Genomic DNA, 24894 nt, shown 5'->3' on the forward strand with positions numbered 1-24894 from the left:
GATATTCATAACGTTATTAAAAAATAAATACCGCCGCCATTCTGAAAATATTTAGCGCGAGCTCTAAAAACCAAATAAGAATCTAGCTTTTGGACCGTAGCCCACATTTTATGCACAGTTGCAATTTTATAATACCGTAGAATGTGTGAAATTTTTAATGCTGCTATTCGCTAATAAAAACTTGTTTAGTGCGCATCTTATGAAATTGTACTTATTTTTTATGTGTAGTTATGAAAGATGATGTTTAGTTTGTGCTGTAAAATGTGTACAAATGTAAATCTCCGCTGTACGCTTGCACCATTCGCGTCTAGATAATCAGTGCGCAACGGGCGTTCCCTTTCATACAAACGTTCACTCGGATATTGTTACAGTCGTCAGCGACGCCGTGTTGCGTTAGGTAATGGCTGAACTCTGCGTTGGCAATCTAATTAATTAGCTCGGCTCCGCGATTTACAAGGAAATGTCAATTTGCCAATTCCGTGATTGGTTCCAAGGTTTAAGGTTCTTGGAATATCTGCGCCAATGAGAGTTACGCTAAAAATAAATCAAAGGGATCGTGGCGTTTTCTGATGTTGAAATATAAAATGTTTTGTCTTATCGATTGTGCTAAACCTTGGCATCTACTTCTGAAATACTGCAGTGTTCAGACTGTAACCGAAATATAAGTCTACCAATTAAATGGCGTCTCGGTTGAACGGTTTTATCCAAAACTAAACAATGGTTTTTGCGGCCTTTATTTCTTTAAGCATTGCAGATAAACTGATGAGGAGTTTGACTTGCATTTTCCATTGTGATTTAACTTTACCGTAGAAAATAGTATCCAGCTTCACGGTCTTTGGCATTGAATGGTTGTCTCGTTTTAATTACTGTCTTTGTGTCATAAACAATGCAATGTGTAGAGGCACAGTTTTATATCAAACAACAATAAATCATTAATATGTCCTGTAAAAAGGACAGGTTGAATAACTAGCCAAAGGATATCACAAACGTTGGAATCTATCAAAAACTTCTCAGAAGAAAATCTACCTTATGATGTATTTCTTAAAAGCGTTTCTTGTCCGGGTAAATAATTGATGTCCTGTATATAGGGTAATGCACCATTTGTAGAACACCATTAAATATGAATTAGATCTGACCCATTACAAAATCAATGTTTTGGGTGCCCTGTGAATACAAAGTTTCGTTCGCGTCACTTTCTATTTTGGAACTTATCTCCAATATTACTCGGGTTTTTGTTTTTGACGGTTTTCTCAGAATATAGAATTTATGTAGTTCATATTTTTTTAGTCTTGGCGTATAACCAGCCTATTTACATTTTTGAAAGAAAAATAAATCTGACCATTTGTCGCGAAGGATTACAATTTCCATTTGGAGCTCTTTCTTGCGCATTTTAACATTTCTTTTGTGAAAGACCTAAGCTTTTACTTGCCCTAAATTATCTTGGTTGTAGTAAGCCGCGACCTAATTTGTCTGCCCATATTTTTCAGTGCCAGTAGTCCAAGATTTAGACTATGCCATAAATTCACAAATAAGACTATTTCACAATTGATTGCTTTTCCAGCTTTACCTTAATTTACCGATACGACAGGTTCTGTAATTGAGCCCCTTGCAGACTAATTGCCAATACAAATCTCTTCATTGAGACCTATACTTATTTACGGTTACTTAGTAAACGTTAAACGTACCCTTGATACCACAGTAAATATTTTATTGTTTGATTTTTAATATATAACAACATCAAATATCGATTATCGCTCCTTCAATGCAATGAGGCAAGGTCGTTAGGGTAATCAAAAAAGTTGGAGCCACTTCAATTGCAATTTATACTTTACTGCTTAAAGAAAAGAATTAGATTTCTCTAGCAGTGCCTGGGGAGTTCATTTTCTACATGCCGTAATGGTTTTGATGATGAATGGGGTATTATACGAATCTTGTTCTTTGGAATGTCGACGGGCAATGAACTGTCTCTCTTTGACGATTCTCCAATTCACTTTTGTTGATGAGCTCTGTAATCTTGAAGATGTATCTCGTCCATATTACCCCGTTACGGAGTTTTTATATAGTTCCTTTTTTGTTGTTGGCAAACCTGGCTTTGAGTAAATTAGCAGGTAATTACCATGTTTTATTCAAAACAAATTGGTTGAATTTCGTTACCAATATTCGCGAGTATGTCGCTACAATTTGCGAGAGTTTCATTTGGTAATTTTGTTGGTAATAAAAATTAACGAACCATCTACAGTATGACAGAGTCCAACGAATTCCCCGGAGGACATGTATTGATTATGTAACTGATTATCCGGGTATGTACCATAAGTAATGACATACGACACTGAAGGGAATTGCTCCAGGATGATACAGCGTCCATTTTCACCAACTATTTACGATATAACATTGCACGTGTAGAGGAAATGTTTCATCTTTTATATTAAGTTCTAAGTTGGGTCTATTTTTAGAATGAAATAGTGCTGATGTATAGAGGTTGAGTACCTTGAAAAATTGGTCTTTAAAATAGGGTGGTTGAGATTTAATTTTTGTCTTATTTTTATTTCACCACTTTAAGATTACGTAGGTAACTCATAGCTCTCTGAAGTAGAATTATATAATATCAAAGCAATCTCAGACTTTGCTACTCATTTAGTGTGATCTAATCCCAACTTCAGTATATCGGAAGTTATTCCAATAACCTGTTGCTTCCTAAAAGACATGCAGCTACATATATTCTAGCTTGAATGTACGTTTACTAAGCTATAAGGCTATCTTTATCACCTCAGGATAACTTGTCGTCTCGCTAATCTTATGATTTTAAACCAGTTTTCATATCCCGGATCAGGGGTCTAATAGTTATGAATGACAACCTGATTTTTAATTTTATGCTAGAAACAGGTATATCAAGCAATAGGATTACATAACGAAATTCACACCAGAACTATTCAATTAGAATACATTAATGGCAGATCTCGTCGTCGTCGCCGCCGTAGTGCAAGGTAATCCACTATAACCGTTCTAAACATGAGAATATGTAAATGCACCTATGTATTGAGTTGGATGTAATAAATGGTTTAATTTTTATATATCCTCAGGCCAACGATTTGTTCTTAAGATTTACGGGGACGCTGGAATGTAAAGCACCCTTCACTCCGCTCACAGCGGAAGATCATTTGACGATTTCTCATTTTTATAAAAAGGGGTCCAAGATTTGATGGGAGGATACCAAGATTCAGGTTAGATTGTATGTAATTTGGCAAACACGGTTCGCATTAAATGGAACAGGTATTTATTTATTTATCAGATCTGTTTTCAGTAATTTAGAAATATATACTACGTATACGCAACGCACTTTAGCGTATCGACCGAATAAATAAACAAAATTCTAATTCGTTTCAAGGTATTTCTTTACGCATTTTCAGTAATAAAGAGCTTCAACCGCGAGTATTTTAGTTCATTAGTGAGAATTTCTAGTAAAACTATTTGCTACTGACGAATGTTACTCATACCGAGTTTTTCACAATACCATTATACCATTTTGGCGCCCAACAGGGACCGCTTACAAAAAACAGCAAAGATTGAAAATAAGTTAATACGCAGACATTTTGAAGGCAAAAAGTAATATTACTCGTGTAACAAGAAAAAGATTACTTAAGTAAGATAAATTTTATTTTCGACTTGAGGGTACAGAGCAAAGGTCATTCCGTTGCTATGATGATAATTGAGCTACGGCGAGTTGCTAAGTTAAATGCTTTTGTTATTTCAAGTACTAAATAACAACAATTAAATTCAATTGGTTTCTTCTTTGCTCAATTAGAATTCCATTTTCATTATACTTTAGCAAGTAATTGGAAGTTGGTCTGTACTGGAGTGTAATTCAATTAGTAATGTGTAAGCTTCTTTCTTTATCATTGAAATATGTTTTGGATCTTTTATTATGGTAACTAGCTATTATAGTTATTTTCAACAAACGAGTAGCATATCAGGCGCTTTAGTTCTTTTAAAGAAAGGAATATTAATGAAATAAAGGATTTGATTGATTTCAACAGTTGAAGTTAGAATTGGAGATACATTTGTGAAACATAAACCCTCTATGATGAAAGAGAATCGCAACTTCGTATTGTCTCCACAAGAGAATTTAAAGCAACGACCACAAAACATATTATTTAAACATCAATCTTTGTACTAAAATCAATAACATGCAATATGGTATCCCTTTGAACTGTAAAGCGATTTAATTTAATTTCGCAAGGTATCGCTCTCGCTAGCTTGCACGTTACACGTGCCTTATTGAAGCCGTAAGTGAATCAAAAATGTTGCAACGCCAGGTAATATGGATGCCAAGGGGTACTTGGGTGACAATATTTGCAGCTCAGGTGGTACTTCTTTGAAAAAAACCTGGTAAGGCCTCATTGGTGAAAATGCTTGTTTAGAAAAATAAGGTCTCGATTGAACATCGAATCAAAGGTTTAGCTTAGATTGCACCTGAAAACTTTTGTAACTAAAATATAAAGGGCTCATAATAAATGCCTTCTTTGTAATCATTGAAAGACCAGTTGTATAAAAGAAAAAAACTAAAAGCCATAATAAATAAATAAAACAAATACAGCATTCCTTCTGAAGCGATGTGGGCATGGCCTGGTCACGTTTTAGGCCGATATTTACATATTGTGTTAGAATGGTATTGAGGAATACTTTTGTTCATATGGTGAGATAACTGGGGTAAACTCGTGGTTTTCCTTTTTCCCCATAAGTACTTGTAAGACTTAAAAAACAATTTGGAGAACATGGGATTGTTATTTCTTAGTTTGTGACGAAGTTGAAATTATTCATTAGTTAAAAGATTCTTAGCTCTACAAACAACACACCTATTAGTAACAATTCGGTTTTGGTGGGGGTCGGTCCCATGAAGATAGTCGGCAAAAGCCCAAAAGTGTTAGGAAACTGATAAAACTTCAATTTTAATTGTTCAAATTATCTACAACTTAGCTAAAACTAGTTTTAAGACACAGCGTCGTTTTGAGAAGAAAAATTACCTTAAAACCTAAATAAAATTGGTGCTGTAACACTATAGTTCGATGTGCTTGGATGGTTCACTTTTGTCCTATAAAAACTATGACAGAATCAGCTTTTTCTTGACGCTTGGTTTCAATTGACCAGGCTACAAACAAGACCCAGCAGTTTCCAACATTTTCCAATTAGATCCACGAACTGAATCTTGAGCCGTATTCACGGTGATTGTAATTGATAGAGGGGTTCCGTAGCTTCATCAATCAAACGATGTATAAAACGGCCCGCGGTAATTAGGGGTTTTCTCCAGATTCCTCGCGTTTTTGTTATAAGCTCGATATGAAATATTGACTCGGAATTTTATGGGTTCAAGTAATATATATTTTTTGGGCGTTCCTGGGCTGATCGGCTTTCGTTGTAAGGCTATCATGTTGTGATATTAAGTGGGTTTTATTTATCGGTCTTTGCTCTTAAGATTATTTCCTATATTTATGAAATGTATGGTTCTGAGGAAAACAACCTTCGTTGTTATTGGTATAAATCCCTCCCCAACAGAGGTCGGCTTAACCTCAACATAACATGTTATAGGGCGTCCTTATTGACCTCACACATCCTTTGGTTTGACACCTATTTGTAACCCTCGGCTCGAATCGATAATGATTAGATAAAAACATGCCACCGATTCGGTATCAATACAATTTCACCTGTTGTCAAAAAACTATTGTAACTCCTTTTAAGTTTTACTGACATAACAATGAGTAATTGTCGAAAAATCAAAATGAATAAAACGTTTGTTTCTGTTTTGTGTTGTAATAAAATTGGAGGCTCCAACTTATAAGGGTACCGGGTAGCAGTTCGTTATAGAATAGCAAGAATTGTTAATTTGTCCGGGAAACGTTGTTTTCCGCGGAAGCTGGAATTAATTATGAAAGCTACGACATTGTGTGCATGGCCAGTGCTACATGTTGACGCTGTGGTTTCTACTGAATTTATTATTATTTACATATCATTTTGAAGTTATTACTAAGCCTTCTTTGAATTTCGACTATAATTGTTCTTGCCAAAAACGTGGGCATAACTGATTACTGAGAATCACAAAAATGATTACATAATAAAAAACATACTGTTCAACGCTCACACCGTCTCGTTTACCTTCATAAAAAAATGCTCTGTAATAATTTTAAACGTCAGTTTACAAAATTTCTGAATACCCAGCAAAGAGGCTTGGCCCAAATACGCAGGTCCCAGTGCTCGTTTAGGGCAGAGGGCAGTTTTCGCAAACCCTCTGGCCGCTGAAATATTTAAAGGAAACACTCAGCACGCTTTCCCCAAGTATTTACCAGCTGTTTTTGTTTAGATTTATTCATTTTACCCGTGCGGTGTAGCGGCTGTGTTGTCAATTTCGTAATTATCTAGTGTCGGACTAGATCCTGAGCGGATGGACAGGAAATTGTGTTGGAAGCTGAGCTAATAGACTATTCCTGTTGCTGTTTTCTGTGACACGTTATTGAATAATGTGGCTGTTTGCCGCTCGTATGCGTGTCTGCTTGCCTAATTGGAGATATGTGAAGTCGATCTCAATTTTGAAATTGATCTGCTAGATCACGTTGCGTTTGTGATAATAAACAACTTTCCTGTTCATATTTTATTTCTTGAAGGTTATATAGTCATGTGCGTGCAGTACCAGAGACTTCGCACAAAGACTCAGCAACTACTCTTTTAATATCTTTTTAATTACCTCATTCCAAGGCTAGCTCGTATTCGCTAATGTAAATATCGATCAAACCCAGTTCCAATATCTAGGTTATCAGTTAGAGGTACTTGGAAATTTTTACGATGCATTTTTGATAGTAAATTCTGAGATAACCGTTCTGTGAATAAGATAGAAGTGATTATTGCACGTCTAGGTACGGATAGTGGTTATCTAGACGAGATAAAGTGCAGTGAAGTCAATACCCCGTCAATAAACAAACAAACAGTTTAAACGGAACCGCTATTACTTCGTCCTCGTGGTACGTTGCTGTGTACTTTCTTTGGTACGCTATGTTTATTGTAGAGGGTAACCTCGACTTTCATTAGGTGGATGGTACTTTTGAAGGTCTACTTACAATTAGTATGTTATGGTGATTTGTTTTTCTTTTATGACGGTTAAGATTATTCTAACCTCTTTTACGAAAGTTAGTTGTAACGTACGTAACTTAATTGTCATTCAGACTATTTCAATTTTTAGAGCAATGAACTATCATTCTGTGACCTTCATGACCATATACATTGTCTTAAATAATTCTGAAGAAACATATTCGATACAGTTGAGATACCAATATATGATCTGTGACGTTAATTACAAATGACCTAAATGTGCAGCCTTATTGAAAGGTATCGTTTGAATATTAATTCAAACCCAGTTGCCTACTCGGGCGTTAAGAATCAAGTCTTCAAGACATATCCTTTTGTAGGCCTTACTATATTTAAATAAAAATATATGTATGTATGTGTGTCGACGGTTATAATCGTGTGGGGCACTCCGTAGGGCCGCCGCGTATAAATAGCCAGGTCGATACTCACTCCAGACTCGATGCTTGAAATCAGACCTAAATGCGTGCACGACTACTACACACCAGTCTGATTAATACAACAAAATAAATATATACCACAGGATAATGGGATTCAGTAGTTCTATTAATATTTTTGCGTAGGCATTTTTTTTAATGATCGCGGTCGAAAAGGTCATCCCTTCAACTGTTTTCAAGAAAAACCCAAGTGGATTCCTTTAATAACTTACAGGGCTTAATTAAATATCTTCTCAGTTTACGCATTTCCGAAGTTCATTTAATTATCTTGTACAAAAATATTTTTGTACATTAACAGATTAGAATCGTGATGAGATGGCTTAATTTGTGTCCTTCTTTATCTTAAGAAATCTCAAATTGATAGGCAAAGAACTCGGCGGGCTGACGTTATCAATCAGAGCTATAATTAGAAAGATCATTACGAGGTTCTTCAAAAATTCCCCAATACTTCCAAGTGGCCAAGTGGCCAGACAGACATTCAGAAGAACTCCCTATATTTAGATAATCCTGTATAATATACGAGTAAAATGAGTATAAAAGCTGAACTAGTTTTTTATGCTAATGATAGCTATGTCTGACAACGCTAGTTAAATGAAAGACTAGTTAAGTAATATGGGCGGATAATGACTTGTTAACGTTGTAACTAATTGACGAGACTTGTAAGTTTGTTAACGGCTTATTTCATTTAGGATTAATAGGTGGTGTGGAGCTGTCCAATTGACTTAATTACTCGAATTTCCTCAAATACTTAGTTTTTTTTTTGTGAGTAAACCGTTCCTTTCTGATGCGATGAAATATCCATAATAGAAAACTTATGCAAGCAGTAGGTAAATATAGCATACCTAGGCACAGACGTTTTTATATTTACATTTTTAATACAATACTGGGATAGATACCTTGTGAACAATCATTTTACTCAGATCTGCAATAAAGGTGCTGTTATGCTAAAACATATACGATGGCAAAATAAAACAGTGTTTGTTTGGGTCTGCTTTTCGAAACTTCCTCATTATGCCAATCCTTCCTTAATGAGTTTCAGAGAGTAATTACAACGTTAATGCATTCATATTTTTATTGCCCTTTTCCTGTAGAACCAGTAACACAACGCTATTATAATATTAACGACACACTCATAACAATAATTGTCCGACACGATTGTGTACAGTTATCAACAAAGTGTGATTTAATTGCTTCAATTAATCATGTCGAGTTTTGAATGGTGGTCGACCAAATACCTACGTTGGTGATCAAAAGGATAACTGCATTTATTGAAAGGCGAGATAACCTTGTAGTTGTTTTCTTGTGTCGTTAAGTGTCAATTTTATGAACCCAAATTGCAAAAATTTACAATTGTATATTTTTTGTGTTAGCAATTCATTGATATCACTTCCTCGTTGCAACATATGTACCACAGTGAAATTTAAAATTGCACGGGCACTTAACCCCTGTACAGCTGAAAACAAAAAACCGTCATTATTGCGTGGAATTTAAAATGGTTTTACTGCCACTTGTCTTCACTGTGGCTAAAAGTTGATGTGAGTTCGCAGTTATCTGCAACATCAGCGTGAAATATTGGGACGAAGTTTTAGCGTGTTTTAAGTGCTGAGTACTTAAGGCATTTTGATGTAGACTGTTCACGGGACGTGTCAGAAGTGGAAGTTTTACTGACATCACATGAAGACCTGCGGAGTAGTCACATGGAGTGCTGCTAACATAGGTTGGCTATGAAACGCTGAGTGTTGGCCCACTGTGGACAGAATGTGTTTAATACATTGTATTTACCACACACAAGGTTTGACAGTATCCGCACAAATCTTATGAGCTTAAAGGCAGAGGAAAGTTATGACTTTTCCTTTTTGGAAAATCTGGTTTGATCTTTCGTACAATTTAGTAAAATTATAATTTCAAAATGTTTCCATAATCATGGAAAATATCACAGTTCTTCGAATGTTTCTTATTCTCGACGTAAAACCGCAGCCGACTAACCGTAGACTCCATTTCTCAAAACAGTAGCAGTCATACAAAAAACCCAACATTAGCGTGTAGTTAAAAAGCGTCACAATACTATGAATGAGCTAGTCCCACGGTGTCGTGTTGGACCGGTCGCGGCGACCTTGTCAAGGCAAGCCGGTTACATATCGCACCTCGCGTAGGAATGTTAATAGCCATCTCTATTCGGCCCCTTTGCTAGAGCAGGATCGTGATAATAGGACAGGTGGCTAGGCTCATCTGATGACACTGTTTTGATTTGGTTAATGGGATTTGTTATCGAGTTGTAAAAAAAGGGCTTAGACATGTTCCACTTCTCGGCTACTTGTAAATTGCGTGACTATGTTTTGGAAAGAAATAACAAAGATAACTTTGTTTTGATACAAAAATTAAACAGAACAGTCTTTTCTTACTAGTTCTTTAAAATTAGATATGGGATCCCATAAGATTGCTACCGATTTTAAATTATATACTATTTATTTCTTGTTACACAGAATATTGCACACGTACCTACAACGAGATTTTGCAAACGTAATCGAGGTCGAACTTCACAAGCAAACAAATGTAATGATATTAATTAATGCAGGTTTAATTTTGTAACGGTTATTAGAACAAGGCTCCTCATTATGCCGTTATCTAGTCTGGTAAGGGTAAATGTATCAAGGTCAATTACAAGTTGTATTGAAGTATTGAAAATCATAACTAATTTGTCATGTGCCCTGGGCGTTAGGACTTTCAAGTCTCGTTCAAAAAGACTGTGGTTTGAGCAAACCTGGACATCAACTGCTCTTGCTGTCTCTAGAATATGAAAAAATAAAAAATACTTTTACCCGGTACCATTTGGTTATATCAACATTCGATTCACCGTTAACACACCGCGTCTACCAAAATACTTATTGAATCATCGGGAACTCAATTTTGGTAGTACCCACACATGCCCAAATGACGTCAACTACGCAGCCTAATATCTTTGTATGGTCTTTATTAGTCTCGCATGGATGGTCAAAGCTCTAATCTGGTACCACCTGGATCAAAATGATCGAATAGTGCTGTCTTTGGACACAATTTGTGTTGTTTTATCATTACAGGAGATTTCTGGAGAGTAATCTTCAGGTCCATATTATTCTCAGTTACTTTTGTGCTTAACAATAAATTCAAGGAACCCTCTCTCCCATCTAAAAATACATTCAAACAAATATCTTTTAATCCACAAACAAGCCAAGAAAAGGGCAAACCAACCTTTTTATAGCACAATCCTTTTACGTCCTTCGCGAAAAGACGTAGCAATCAATATTTTGCTCGTCCAAGCATTCATCCTTTTAATATCTACTATGTGTTACGTTACGCTCCGTATGATTCTTCACCTTGGCAGCTTGGAGTACTTACTTGTTATATATAAATGGGACAGAAGGTCCGATCATGCGAGGTATTGGAGTCTGGATTCCAGATCGGCAGGATCCAATGAAGTGACTCCATGTTACGAAATAAATTGTTCGAAACATCTTTCAAAATCCTTTGTTTGCTCTTAAAAAGTGCATTCAACCTTAGACACCGAAAACATTTTTTGGTGCTGATCTAATACTTCATTCAAATTTCTATTTGAACTGGTATCATTATTTTAGAACATTATCCCCTTGTCTTCTTGAACAGCCAGTAAGTATACAAATCATTGGATCGTAACATCGTTTGTCTGTTATTGTATACGGGCCTTCTGTATCAATATGTTATGATAGTACTCCATTAGCAGCATACGGGCACTCAGCGAAAATTTAAACGCATTTACCAGTCGGCTGTGCGGTTATATCTAGTGACCGTAATGTTGTAAATAACTGATGTGCTCTCTGAAGTACACCTCATGCCTTGTATGAGGCCCGAATGCTCCAAAGTGCTTAGTTTTAAATTTGCTGCTTATTGAACGCTTTGGAAGCATGTTTTTGCATCAAAAGTGGAAAATAGAAAAGTATATGACAAAGTTCTCGTTATTGTGCCCATTGAAGAAGTTACACATAGATGAAGTCATTTTTATATTGAATACTATTACTTGATTGCTTTTCGTCGTTACTGTTTAATGTTAATTCACAGTTTATCCATTAGTACTTGGTTAAACGATCGCTCATGGGAGTAAGTACATGTAAGTGGCGAGAGTGGTGGTTAATCCTCCATGTGGCACCGTTAGCAGATTACTCGGGACTTAGCTGCGTTTAGCGGCTAATTACTCATGAATTTGTTAACGCGCTGATATTCACACAAGGTTTCTGGGTCAATGTCTCGAACGTGTGGATACGTGTTTTATTTATACGTATACTTTAGTTAGGTTTCTATTAAATCATAGGCTTTTGGCAGGGCCTCAAAAATATTGCTTACTTGGCAGACTTTGGTCTAGCTTTTGAGCATAGCACTTTTCCTCTGATTGATGTAGAACTCAGCAATATTTCACCAGTTTACGTTTAAAAGAAAAATCTATCATTGGAAGAGCTGCGTTTGAACGGCCCACGTGGAAAATGTAAAATGCTGTAAAATGTAGCCTCGATAACGACGTCTGCCGGCTATCTGAGCTAACACATGTCTACGTCGGCGCCCACACGGCCTTTATATTGAAGGGCGATTTTTACGAGAAGCTTTTAGCAAATATTTCCAAAATATATTTTCGCATTTAAGCCTTATTTTGTGGGAAGGTTATTTGTTATTTTCTTTTTAATTTCAAAAGGTTAACAGTCACAAAATCGGTTGAATTTGAAGATGTATCATTATTGTATAAATGTAGTCTAGGTATCTTCTCGGATTTGTCATCATAAACGATTTGACTTCAATGTAAAGTTTTTAAAAAGTCAACTAGTCCCCGACTTCAAACTTGCCGTTTTGAAATCGGTCCATACATACTTACTCAATTTTCTCGTTCATAAAGTACAAAGTTTATCGGCCACATACCTTCTCAATGTGAAAGGCATTTTAAAAGAACGGTTAAATGTACCTTATGCTCCTCGTATTGTAAATTTAAGACCTAACACCTGCTAGACTTTTTGTCTATCAGCCTTTTTAGCGAAGGTCTATCCTCATTTATATTGCAAGGAATTTTAACTTACCTTGGCGAAAGTAAAACTAAAGGTTATTTAAAGCTATGAGACGTGTGGGTGCAGCTGCTATGAGCTGATGATTTTACGAGGGAGCTTATCCTAATTAAGGTTAACATCAGATGGCAGATAAACGAACCACATTTCATATTTAGTTCCAATTATTTCCTCCCTTAAACACGGCTGTTAATTTAAGTAAGATTCCGCAAAAATTTTGATAACTTGGATGTCGCCCATTTATTTATATACGTATTGATCCTTTTGCACTACTTTTACTCATCAAGATGATATTTAATTGCAGATATTTTTTGAGTTATTTATATTTCCTGGGCAGCCTTTCATGAATTCACGTTTATGTAGAAGAGAGAAATGTAATATCATTTGCTTTTTTAATAGACATCCAAAATTATGAGGCTTTAAACGTTTCCCCCATGGCACCCCACAGCTGACTGATCAGCTAATTTGCATACGCAGTTAAGCTTGTTATACTGTTTGTTCGCGAATCATGTTTTACTTTTTATTCGCTAACTTTAACGTTTGTGTTTGTACGTTGACGAGTGTGGCTATGAATTAATTTTGAAGGCAATGCATCAAAAAGGAGAAACGGCAATATACGAGATATCGATATACGAAATCGTCAATATAAAAATGGGATATGTAAAGTTGGCTATTGGCGATTCCTTGAAGATTACATAAAACGTAATCCTTATAATCCGTATCTGGATGATGCTCTAGTTTCCGCGATATCATTGCCGTATTCCCGATTCGATTACCTAAAAGCATTTTCTCTTCAATACTCATAATCACCAAACTCATCTTATTCAAACGGCCGTCTTTCACAATTCCGCGACTCCGTTGTTCTAACTCGAAACTGGTTTCATCCGGCGCGATCCGCCGTAATCCGGTTATATCCGGCCGGCGGATATAGTATGCATTATAGGTAAGCTTAGAAGGCCCACTTTTGATAATGTTTGATTGAGAGCTTAATTAATAGACGCAGATTTCGGAAATTGTCTTTCACTATTGGCTGACCCTATTTGGTTCTTGTGCTCTATTGATTTTAATTTTCGTCCTGCGAATAGAATGTAAATGTCGAAAAGTCCAACTCTAATCCTGCCCCTAGGGCTAAAGATGTGCCACAAGACCTAAATTAATTTAAATTGCAAACATTATATACAGCACATTGGCCTACTGCTGTTACCTGTTTTAAAGCCTTTGCATAATTATCATTAGAAGTGAGACTTCTATACTTATCTAAGTCTATATTGTACGCCGGTTAAGTTAATCGCTGCGAAGTAAATGGCTTTTAACAATCGACGCCGAACTGTAAACAGGGATACGGTTTATTGGATAATTGCCTTTATTTCTGTTACCGCCTGTCCGGTTCTGGGAAACTATTAATGGTGTTGTGTGATAGTCTTTCTATCTACACTATCTTCTTTGAAAGGTACTAAAGTCAGTGTCTTAACAAGAATCGCTTGATGGTGTGTGGTCTGCGGATTTGTTCCTGATTCTGTATCTGTTCCTGACTTGATTATGCAGTGTTATGAGCTGTAAATATGTATAATATCATTTACGACTCTTTCGCACGTTTCGTACGTCTCGTCTTTAATTGTTAGACTTAAGTGCTTGTACTCAAACATATGTATAAAAACAGGTCTCCTAAAGCTACTTTGTATTGAATTATTCAATTTGTGGCTACCGTAACAAGATTCTTATTCGAGATTATCTGCACTTGAACACCAAAGTCAAATCGTTTAATATCAATTACAGCATTTACTTTCGAAATACTAGCCGGGTCCTCACATTGTGGTCGGAGCTAAAACCGCAGGCCATTTGTCGTGATATCAGTATTGTGTCGATGAACACCCCAATTACCCATTCCACGCAATTGCTTTTAACTCATGGGATTGTAAACAACTTGATGTCATCAACTCTTCTCTTTTATGCTGTCCTGGTAACTTGGATTGGGGAGTGATAGTGGCACTTTCTTAGATATCGTTGTTTTTTTTTGGATAACTTATTTTAGAACATAAAGTTTAGAAGACATTTTTATTTACTTAATTATTTGATTTTAATGGACATATACGTTCCTTAAATCTACCTCTAATATCAGAGTTACTTTGTTTAATTTCATTACTACTACTTACGTTAACACGTGTCTCTTCTTCATTTCACGAGTTCCATGAAACATTACATGCCTCTTGTAAACTAATCAAGCGTTGTCTCGGCTCCTATTACATTCCTTTATAGTAGGAGAGGCGACGATGGATTTTGGCAGTAACTCGAGCACGTCAGTATGGGATAATAAAGCTAGGTACAGCATTTCTAGGCTCAACTAAAATTCCCTCCAAAATTCTTGATATTATTATTATTCTTGCTTGCATATTATTTTTATGTTTTTCTCATTACATTATATTTGATGTCAGCATCGCTTCTACACTATGAATATCTGATTTGCTGAAATGTGTCCATGTAACTGTTATTATTTTCCTGGATTCTTTATCCATCTCTAAAAGTGACCTAACATTTTATTTCTATTTTTAACTAGTCTACAAAATCCAATAAGTCTCCATGACGCTCGAATTACTACTGTCCTAGTATCATCACTCCCCCTACTATTACAATTTTCTACGTGACTTCTTGCACGTCCACGTGATGTGTGCCTTTCCTTTGAGCCTGTACACGACCTCCACCTGGCGGCAATTGTGGGAACTATTCGCTGGAACAAACGCGGTGCTTCTAAAATGTAGGGAGCGTTCAGTCAGCGCCCTCACTTTTGCTGTGAAATTCCGCTACCCCGCGTTAGATGGCGCTTGTAGTTTGATTTGTTCTCTTTCGACGTAAATTTTGTACTGTTGCCCATGTTGTGAGCTGCCGGACACTTTAATTCGTAGGTCATTAATATGTCATTATGATGCTTGATTAATAAACTTTTGTACAAATTTATTTACAAGCAATAATAAATTAAAAAGAAACCCAAATTCATCAAATTCGGTATTCTTAATTATGTGTATTATGGCAAGATTGCCATATAATCACTAAAAACATCAACGATTTACGATATCAAAGTGCGGAATGCGAATACAAAACTGTAACAACAAACCTTCCCTATCCACAATCAAGCGTAAAAACACGATCATTCAACAATACTAACGCTTAAACCTCATCATCATACAATAGCCGCAACACTAATTATTACATCAATTCCCACACAATAGCGATTAGTTCCCGAGTGGTGTTTACGCGCGTCCGTCATCGACTACATAATTGTGACGTCACTACCCGCTTGTTATAGACAATGATGGCAGATGGCGCGTGCGTGTGTCACGTCATTGTCTATTATGAGGTCCAAGTTCATCGACAGTATAAACGTCCGTTTTTCTTAAAACGAACTGTTTACATTGAAAATTGAACGTGAAAATTCATAGTAAATAGATTTTAAAGAAAACTGACGTTTGGTGAAAATGGGCCGAAGAGATGGTTGATATTATAGATGACTTTGGTAACCTAATTAATAATAGCTATATAAGAACAGCTTTATTGTGTAGGCAGAAGATTTCAGAAACTAGTAAAGTGCCAGACGAATTTGCAGGCTCAAGCTTGCCGTTACGAGAGAAACCCGTAGAACTATCCAGCCAAGTGGGACAGGAAATGGCTATCTAGAATTCACTGTACGCATATTCAGAGCTTTTGTGATCTCACCCTAATGCAGAAGCGCCAGTCTATTTTATAGACAGCTCAAACATCATTCTATCTCGGTCACACATAAGTTGCTGCGAGAGATAGACTGAAAGTTAAGTGAAGTTATATTAGAGGAAAAGTTATATTAAAACAAGACTTCTTGCCAGAAGTGCACTATAAAATTTAACTATAAGCTTTTCAAATGCCGCTTACATATTGAATTTCAATTTTTTTCAATAATTGAAAATCCCACACTGTCAACTAAATGAATCCATTTCCCAGAAGCTTGAAACGACATGTTTTATATGACACGCATTATATTAGTGAATGTTTCCAAGGAAACCGAAGGGCCGTTCAGGACATTTATTGAGTGTTAAGTGTGGACGCGTGACAGTGAGCTCCATTCACTGGTTCTTGGAAGCCTGTGGGTGGTGTGCAATGATCTTGATGCGTTGAGCGGTTCATGCTATCGGCATTGCTAATGGGTTTGTTGCTAGGCGCCGTTTGAAATATTGACTTGGTTTATTTTGATATTCTAAGAACTTTGAGACATCACAAACTTTTCTCGAGGTTAGTCATGGGGATAATATAGTCAGGACTGCTGGAAGCCCCCTTATATGCTGAAAGTAAAATCTTATTGTTACATATTTCTTGTTTATTTTAATAACAATGTAACCTCCAAATTCTAAATATTTTTTCTTTTTGCAGGTACGTTCTTCTTTCATCTCCGAGTTCTGAAAATGAACAATCCATCATAGATCAAAGTAAGTGCACTCATTATTTAATAAACACTTTTTACTTAAACAAATACAAATCCAAAGATTCTTACACACAAAGGCCAACACGAAACATCTATGTGACAAAGGTAAACACAATTTAAAATATGAAGAAAATCCAATAACATTCGTTTGGCAGACCGCCTGAGGGTCACGGCAGTATTTTTGTATGCGCGCACGCATTTAGAGTTCATTCATTCGCGGTTTAAATTTAGAACGTGACGTTTCCCGTTGTACTCGGTCAGTTGGTGCGGAGATGTGGGCGTGTGCGGTTGTCATCCTGCGGATAATAAGATACGCTATAAATTATTCGATAAATGGGGATTCTTTGTTTAATGTTTACGTTGCTATTTAGTATATTAAGTAATTGGGTGTGAGTTTAGAATTGGACGATGATTGAATTATAACATTAACCAAACTGTTGCTGGTTAATATCCAGTTTATACTTCTAATTTGTAGATCAAGTGGGAAAAAAAAACGCTCGTATCAGCCGTTGATCATCCCACACAAGACGGGTCAATTGCTGGGTCAACAATCTAATATATTCCTATTAGATATGAACTCAAACCGGGCTGATACAATTAGCACTGATAGAATTGAGATTTATCTCACAGAACTCGTCCAAACGGAACTTAACAACCGGTCTTTATTGTTCCCATAGCTACGACCCATGGCAATGACAAGCCTAGTTTTTAGCGTCCATGGACATTAAGGAATTTTAATCTTCTAAAACTATTCTGTTACTATTGATCTTTCAGCCTCGACAATGGTATCGGTCCTGCGTGTCTAGATGCCCTGAAATCAAAACAGAAATACAATACATTCTTGAGCTTTAATCGAAATGCTAAACTTATAGTACGAATCTTGTTGTAAATACAAATATTCGTGAACTGTCACCGTCATTGAATCTTGGAGGTAACTGTTCGTAGAAGTAAATCGATAAGCTCATTATGTAACACGTCAGTCAAAGCTGTCAGCTCCTGCCCGCCGCAGTAGATTGACTGCCTCGTTATTACCCATCATATTCCTCAATATTGCTTCATATTCTCACGTACACATAATAATCAATTTTCTTTCAACCACGATGGCGCAATGGTCACCATGCCGACTGCCGAATCTAAGGTACCGGGTTCGATTCCCGGATCCATTCCGGACATTTTGTGTGATGAGAATGCTTGGCCGTGGTCTGGGTGTTAAATATGTATTTATGAATGAGTATATTTGTAGCTATATGTAGTTTTTCAGACCGTGTGTGAAAACTTCCAAATATTAAATTAATACCTACAACCTCACAGTAGTACAAAACTATCATCTAACTATCATCGAATTTTCGTCGAATTCGTCATCACAATACGATGTTCAGTTGCCAATTCCAACGTTCCTGTCCATGTAGCACATGAACGCAAATGTATGTAAAGCAATAAATTTCGACTAACACAAGCTGAATATACTCTTCAGCTACACAAACAAGGACTGACAATAGATTCGGTTGTACAAACACCAGTTATTATGTGGGTTAGTGCGTGCCCTACCCACTACTTCCACCTACATAGATAGGTACATACAGTTGCCATACGTGCCCAGTCTATTGTCACTACAACATTGATCGGATATTTGTCTAATCAGAGGCCGATGTTTATATTGGCAAGCACACAATATTATTTCAGATTTGATGAACGTCCATTAAAATATTCATACGCCGGATTTTTGATGACTAAAATAACGAATGATTAGGTTATGCTATAAATAAAGATCAACGGTTAAATCAGAAGAAGTGATTTATCTTTGATACGGAAACGTCTAATTTCAAAAGGGTTTCTCTCAAAGCCTGTCAGGTCTGTCATTTGGAGAGTCCCTCGAGTATGTGAGGCTCGTTTAAGAGGCTTTCCAGCTTGTGTTTATTTAATACACTTACATTTGTATAGTCGATGCGTTTCGCGCCCACGCACTTCCTACTTGAGTCGCGTTTCGTGAGAGCTTTCTGATCTTGACTGACATGCTTCATGCATGACGCTCGGTCAAGGTGAAGGCTTTTGAACGAATTTCAAGATGCTTTACCTTGGTAGGTTTAAGGTCTCTTCCTTACACTCCACTTGTCCACGTGTCAGCGAATTGAACATTTCGTCGTAGTGTAAAAATTCTGGGAACTGTTGAAAATTTGAAAGCAAAAACGCTCGCAAATTCAAGCGGAGTTTTAGAAGATATGAAAGGAATAAAACAAAACTTTATATAACAGAACGGATTTGTATCCTTACCGTCAATATTGAACGCAATCCCTCCACAATACCGAAATCGATATTGGGATTGGTAAATTATTCCCCAGTCTCGTGGCATCGCCTGATCACCGCCATCACGGTGGCAATAAGTCCAATACACCTGCTAGTACATGGCTTTGCCTGCATTGCGATAAATCTGTCCCCGTTCACAATATGACACAGCCTGCGTCGACCAATTGCAGCGCATAAATCAATTACGCTACACCAATGTTTTGAATTTTGCCGTATATCTTATTACGGTGTTGTGTTTACGTTTTATAAACTCTATTGGGCAATATAAATAGTTACATATATGAGCTATATTGACAGAGATTCCATGTCGGGATCTTTTAGTTCAAAGGATAACTTACATATTTGACATTACCTCTAGTTGCGTACTAACAAGTTTATATCGTCTACAGAGCTCAGATACATACCTGTATGACAACATGGCTACTCAAATACGAGTTACATGATTATGTGCTAAGCCTATGTATATTTCGTGATAATGTAGCTTCTGCTGCGTAGGAACACCTAAAATGGCCACTGGCTTGTCAACAGATTGCCAAGAAAGGCAATTCTTTCGGTCACGTCTATTTTTTTTTAGCTTTCTAATATACACGGTCGACATATTTTCAACATAACGTCGAACTCGACTGCAAGTCTAAACCAGATACCGAATTAGTTCTGCCTAACCGCACCCGGTACAAATGTAATCCGTTTACTGAATGCTTTTTTAAGAAAAAAATCCCACTGAAACATGAGCTTTACCAATATTTTCGCTTCGGAGAAATGGATCTCCGTTCTTGTTTATTTAATAAGTTTATTCTTATTATTTACGTAAGATTATCAGAGTGTGCCAGGGGTAGAGTTTCAGTAACATGGGTATATAAGAGAAAATATGTATTTGTTTTTGCTACCGTTAGTTATGTATGTTAGCAAGGAAATATAAACATAACCGTTACATAAGGATTAGGGGTGTATTGTAGACTGGTCTCGATAACGGGATTCGGGGCCGTGTTATGGGAATCGGGCTATCGGCGGTTTAACGAGCGCCCGACTAGGATCGAGTAATAGAGTGATCTTTGGTTCCTCACAGCAACAAGGTTTTCTGCCTTATATCTTTGGTTTTTATTTATCGATTTTTGAATCGCTTTATTTTTTCCTAAAATCTGTAGGTACCTACTAAGAGTTTTTGGTTGAACGCGCTCATCTCAAATTGCTTACTAATAAAAAAATCTGTCAGTAAAAGATGGCCAATTTATCGTAGAACTTTTTCCAACGGGATGTGGGTGTATCCGCTGGCGGAAGCTAGTTGCTGGATAAAAAACTTTCGATCTTCAGTAACTAGGTTTAAATCACGCAGTAAATACTTTCATTTGTCATCAGGATAGGGCTATCTCGTAAAGGTCATCGTGTAGTTTCACAGTACATTTGTTTGTCCAGAGGCACTTAGAGCAATTTATTGCGGGGCCGTTTGCCACAAGACATCTCTGAGACATACGGAATATTAGAGTGGAGACTCAACCCTTCAGGATTCTTGTCTCTGTGCTAAACAAGACAGATTAAATGCCACTTTCATTGCTGTAAGAAATTGAGTATGAAATCTTTTCCACATGATGTTTGTCATTGTTTTGTACTCTTGCATGCCCTTGAGAAAATTCTAAAGTGTAATAAAATCAATGCAATTACTTCCTGCCCGTTATTTTAAGCCACTCGCTCGGTATGCAGGTGTGGGAAGTGCAATTTGAATGTACCGTAAAGTGAATACTTTACTTCAGACCCATGGCGATGTGTGCAATAAAAAATAACTCTCCAATATAAACGGAACATGCATAAAACGTTTATTGCATCTGTAATTGGAGATATATGGCGACAGATGACGGCGATTGATCCACATGGCCGTTTAAACGATGGCTAAAAACGTTTGTCACGTTTTGAAGCCGACTTCAAAGTTCAAATTGAAAAACATGTTGTTTTCCCAAAAAAAATCTATTGTAGGTAAAAGAATTCTTGAGACGAGAAAAAACCAAACCCCGTATGTTTCTAAGCTCTTATTTTCAGAGTTCTACAATAAAGGTGAAAGTTTCAGACACTGTCCACTCATCAGTGGCAATAAACATTGTTTTTAGAAACTTGTGTCATTAACAAGTTCTCTTGTGGTTAGTTTTAAAACCTAGAGGTAACATGTGGTTTTCTAACGACACTATTAAAACTATGTTTCTAAATGCGTAACTAGCATCTTCAGAAAATAGTAAAAAAATATAAACTTTAACTTAATCGCTCGATTTTTTTTATAAATTGATAAATCTTTACCAGCCCAGGACCTTCTTTCGAAAAGGCTACAGTTATCATCTATTAACCTATTTAGTTACCAAGGAAGCAAGATGCGGCACACACTCAAAACTAGATCCAGCAATCTAATAACAAATCTCACAGTAGTATTATTTTCCTTCAAGATTAAAAAATGTAAATAATAGCCGTAGTGGAATAAGACCCCGCGTATTGGAGGGATAGACGCTCTCGGTACAGAGCGCCAATCAAAGCAACTGCCTCCGGGCGGCTATTCAATTAGAAATGCCCCTCTCCAGTTTTGTGCCCTAAGTTGTAAGAAGAAGCGGGGTTCCGACTGTCATAAGAAAACAAGACTAGGTTGCACATTGACTTAAGAATTGACAAAAAAGTCATCAATCATTAAGTGAAATACTTACTTAATATTTAGGGAACATTCTTGCTATCAGATGTAAGTGAAATCGCTCATCGCTTATGCCCGGCACCGCTCCTCAAAAAAGCTCTATCAGACGATCGGGCGCGACGGTCGCGGTGTGTACAACACCAGTAGTTGAATCCGCTCCCAACACACACTACGTCTTTTTTTTTCAATCCCCGCTCACATTTTACCCCATTTTTGTTTTACGAATTGCAAATTAACTACATTGTCTATGACGGCCCATCCCTCACGATGTTGAGGCGTTGATTTTTATGTTGGTTTATGATGTTATCTGTGTCAATTACAAAGCTTAGATAAATAGAACTTGTGAAACTATAAAAGCTGAGATTAATCTTGTTAGACAGATAAGCCACATATAAAATGCTCATCAAAATCCCCAATCAACTTGATTGACAAATCTGTAATTATTCCCGAGCCTAATCAAAGAAAAGGCAGCTTCAGTACTTTCAGACTGTCAGTAAAGAAACAAACGATTCCCAGCCTTCGTACGACTGTGTAAAGTGTGGAGCACAATTTGTTTTTATGTGTGCACTGGTATCAATAAGGTATAACAACGACACGTTTGTTTACGAGCGGGGGCGTGTCGGCTCCCGTGTTTTGGCGGTTCCGCGCGTTTTACTGCGTGCTCGTGTGTCGTCGACTTAACACTTAACTTGGCTTTGACATGCGACACGTAAATGGTTGATAATAGTTTAGATAGTTTTTTTCTTTGGACGATGTTCATTCAAAGTTTTTTGACTTTACCGTATCAAATGTTTAGATTACCAAGTTCTTTTTATTTTTTCGGCTTTGTAGCAACCAATTTCCAACCTCATTGAATTTGTGTACGAAAGCTAGTTTTGTGTACACTGTTTTCAGGCAACATTGGCTTGGAAAGATACAATCTTTATTTACACAATGCCTATCTTATTATTTTCTCTCGCCTTCAGGTTCAAATATTTCCACGGCTACTTTAAATAGACCTTGATATAAAAAGTTTATCTAGGAGCTTATAAAGAAGCCTGTTAAGTAGAAGTTTATTTAAGTTCCTTGTTATAAGCTTTGATTTTGTTCATCTTTTACGTGGCTTGCATGTTTCTATTAGAATGGAGTTTACCGAAGTTTTTTTCCATTCAATTAGATGTTAAATAGACCGTTGAATGTACTTTCTAATAAAATACCCACCGATGTCTGTTATATAGATGGTTTCAGTTTCTCCGTAGACATTGATAAGAATACATCAAAACATCCATTCATTAAAAAAAAAATACATATTTTTCAACACTAATAGTTGTCAATATGTTAATATCTTGAACAATGACCTAGTTCGAACAGTTTGTCCTAATAATATTCCTTATGCGATCCGTCCTTTTAACTAATCGAAGTAAGTTCGTAGTGGGGCCCTGTCAAACTCGCTGAGGGTCCAGGACGTTCCGGGAATAGTAAATATTTCATACTTTTTTATACTAACTGAAACTGATCTTTTCTTAAATTGAAACTAGAGACGAACTTATAATTGATTTTCTTGATCTTCTTTTCTTTTACTTACTGTATTTCGCTGAATTTACCAACCTACTTTTCTTTTGGTTCCTTGACTTTGAAAAATTCTTAACGGCAATCTTTGGAAGATTGGTCTAATACATTTGAAATAGGAAAAGATGTAATTACAATGAGAGACTAAGTATCTCAAAACAATCTCAGCATATTTCATTAATAACAAATCAAAGTTTCAGACACTAAACAATTCCGAATACAATAAAGTCTCCCTTTAAATGATAAACAGCTTATGAAGAGCCCTCGTTACTTAAAGTTTGCCTCGTCTTATTATTACGTCGCGGCGTTTATTACGCGTTTTTTCCGCCCCCGGACAAAGGATTAGATGTTTTCTTTGTGAAATCATTTCTTGGTTCGAAAATATACGGAGTTTCAGTGGGAGAGATCTTCACCATAGTTAGTCAAAAGTGAACACTGTTATCGTAAATATTTTTGGTCCTTTTATCCGCTGTTTTATCTCTAGCTGCAACTCGACTAAACTGTTTGAATTTTTTTTTCAGAAGTTTAAACGTAGGTACTTGTGTTAATAGTAACAACATCGTAAGACACTTGGAATTAGCCGCAGCAGGCGCTTATGCATTTACCTATTATGAATGCAATCTGCAGCCCGCAGTACTCGTTAAAATTCATAGTTTGAATTAGAAAACTCATTCCTAGCCTTAACGTGTTTATTGCAACCGTGCCCGCTTTATATTGTATCCAATATGCTTTTACAATTTAATTGTAAGCATTTGCAAGGCGTTCTCAGATAACTATTCTTACTTTTCAGACGGTCAACGAAGTCAGTCAAAAGATTTAAATAAGGAAGTCTAAGTTAATTCACGACTTAATTAAGTTGTTGGTGTCTTAATTACTTTTGCGGACTTTTAAAACATGCTGCTGACGTTGAAAAAGATATAAGATGGAATTTTGAGTAGGAAGTCGCTTGACAAAGTAATACGGAAGCCGTGTTTACTCAGGAAGCTGTGGAGACAAAATTTAAGATTACTCGCACAATAATGAAACATTGCAAGCACCCATAATAAAATAGCTTCCTGCAATATACATGCATGTATCATTCATTTCCATATTTCTATAAAGTTAAAGTGTAACAAAGTGCACTTAGTGCAGGACACTCAAACGCTCAACCACTAAATCATGAGCAGGCCACTGATCTAAAGACTATACTTACCCGTTCGGCCATTATCGCCTGAAAACTTCGTAATAGTTTCCGAGCCGAACGTAGCACGTAATATGTGGCCACATAAATTGCACACTGCACATAATTCAATTCACTGAACGAAATTTCGG

At 36.6% G+C, this 24894-nt stretch overlaps 1 protein-coding gene across 1 annotated transcript in view; it reads left to right on the forward strand.

Moving 5' to 3' along the window:
- The window catches only part of LOC135116639 (liprin-alpha-1-like), a 130862-nt gene that overhangs the window by 9434 nt on the left and 96534 nt on the right, over positions 1–24894 (forward strand). The window lies entirely within an intron of this gene.

The sequence above is a fragment of the Helicoverpa armigera genome, chromosome 7, assembly GCF_030705265.1.
Source record: "Helicoverpa armigera isolate CAAS_96S chromosome 7, ASM3070526v1, whole genome shotgun sequence".
Classification (NCBI taxonomy): Eukaryota; Metazoa; Arthropoda; class Insecta; order Lepidoptera; family Noctuidae; genus Helicoverpa; species Helicoverpa armigera.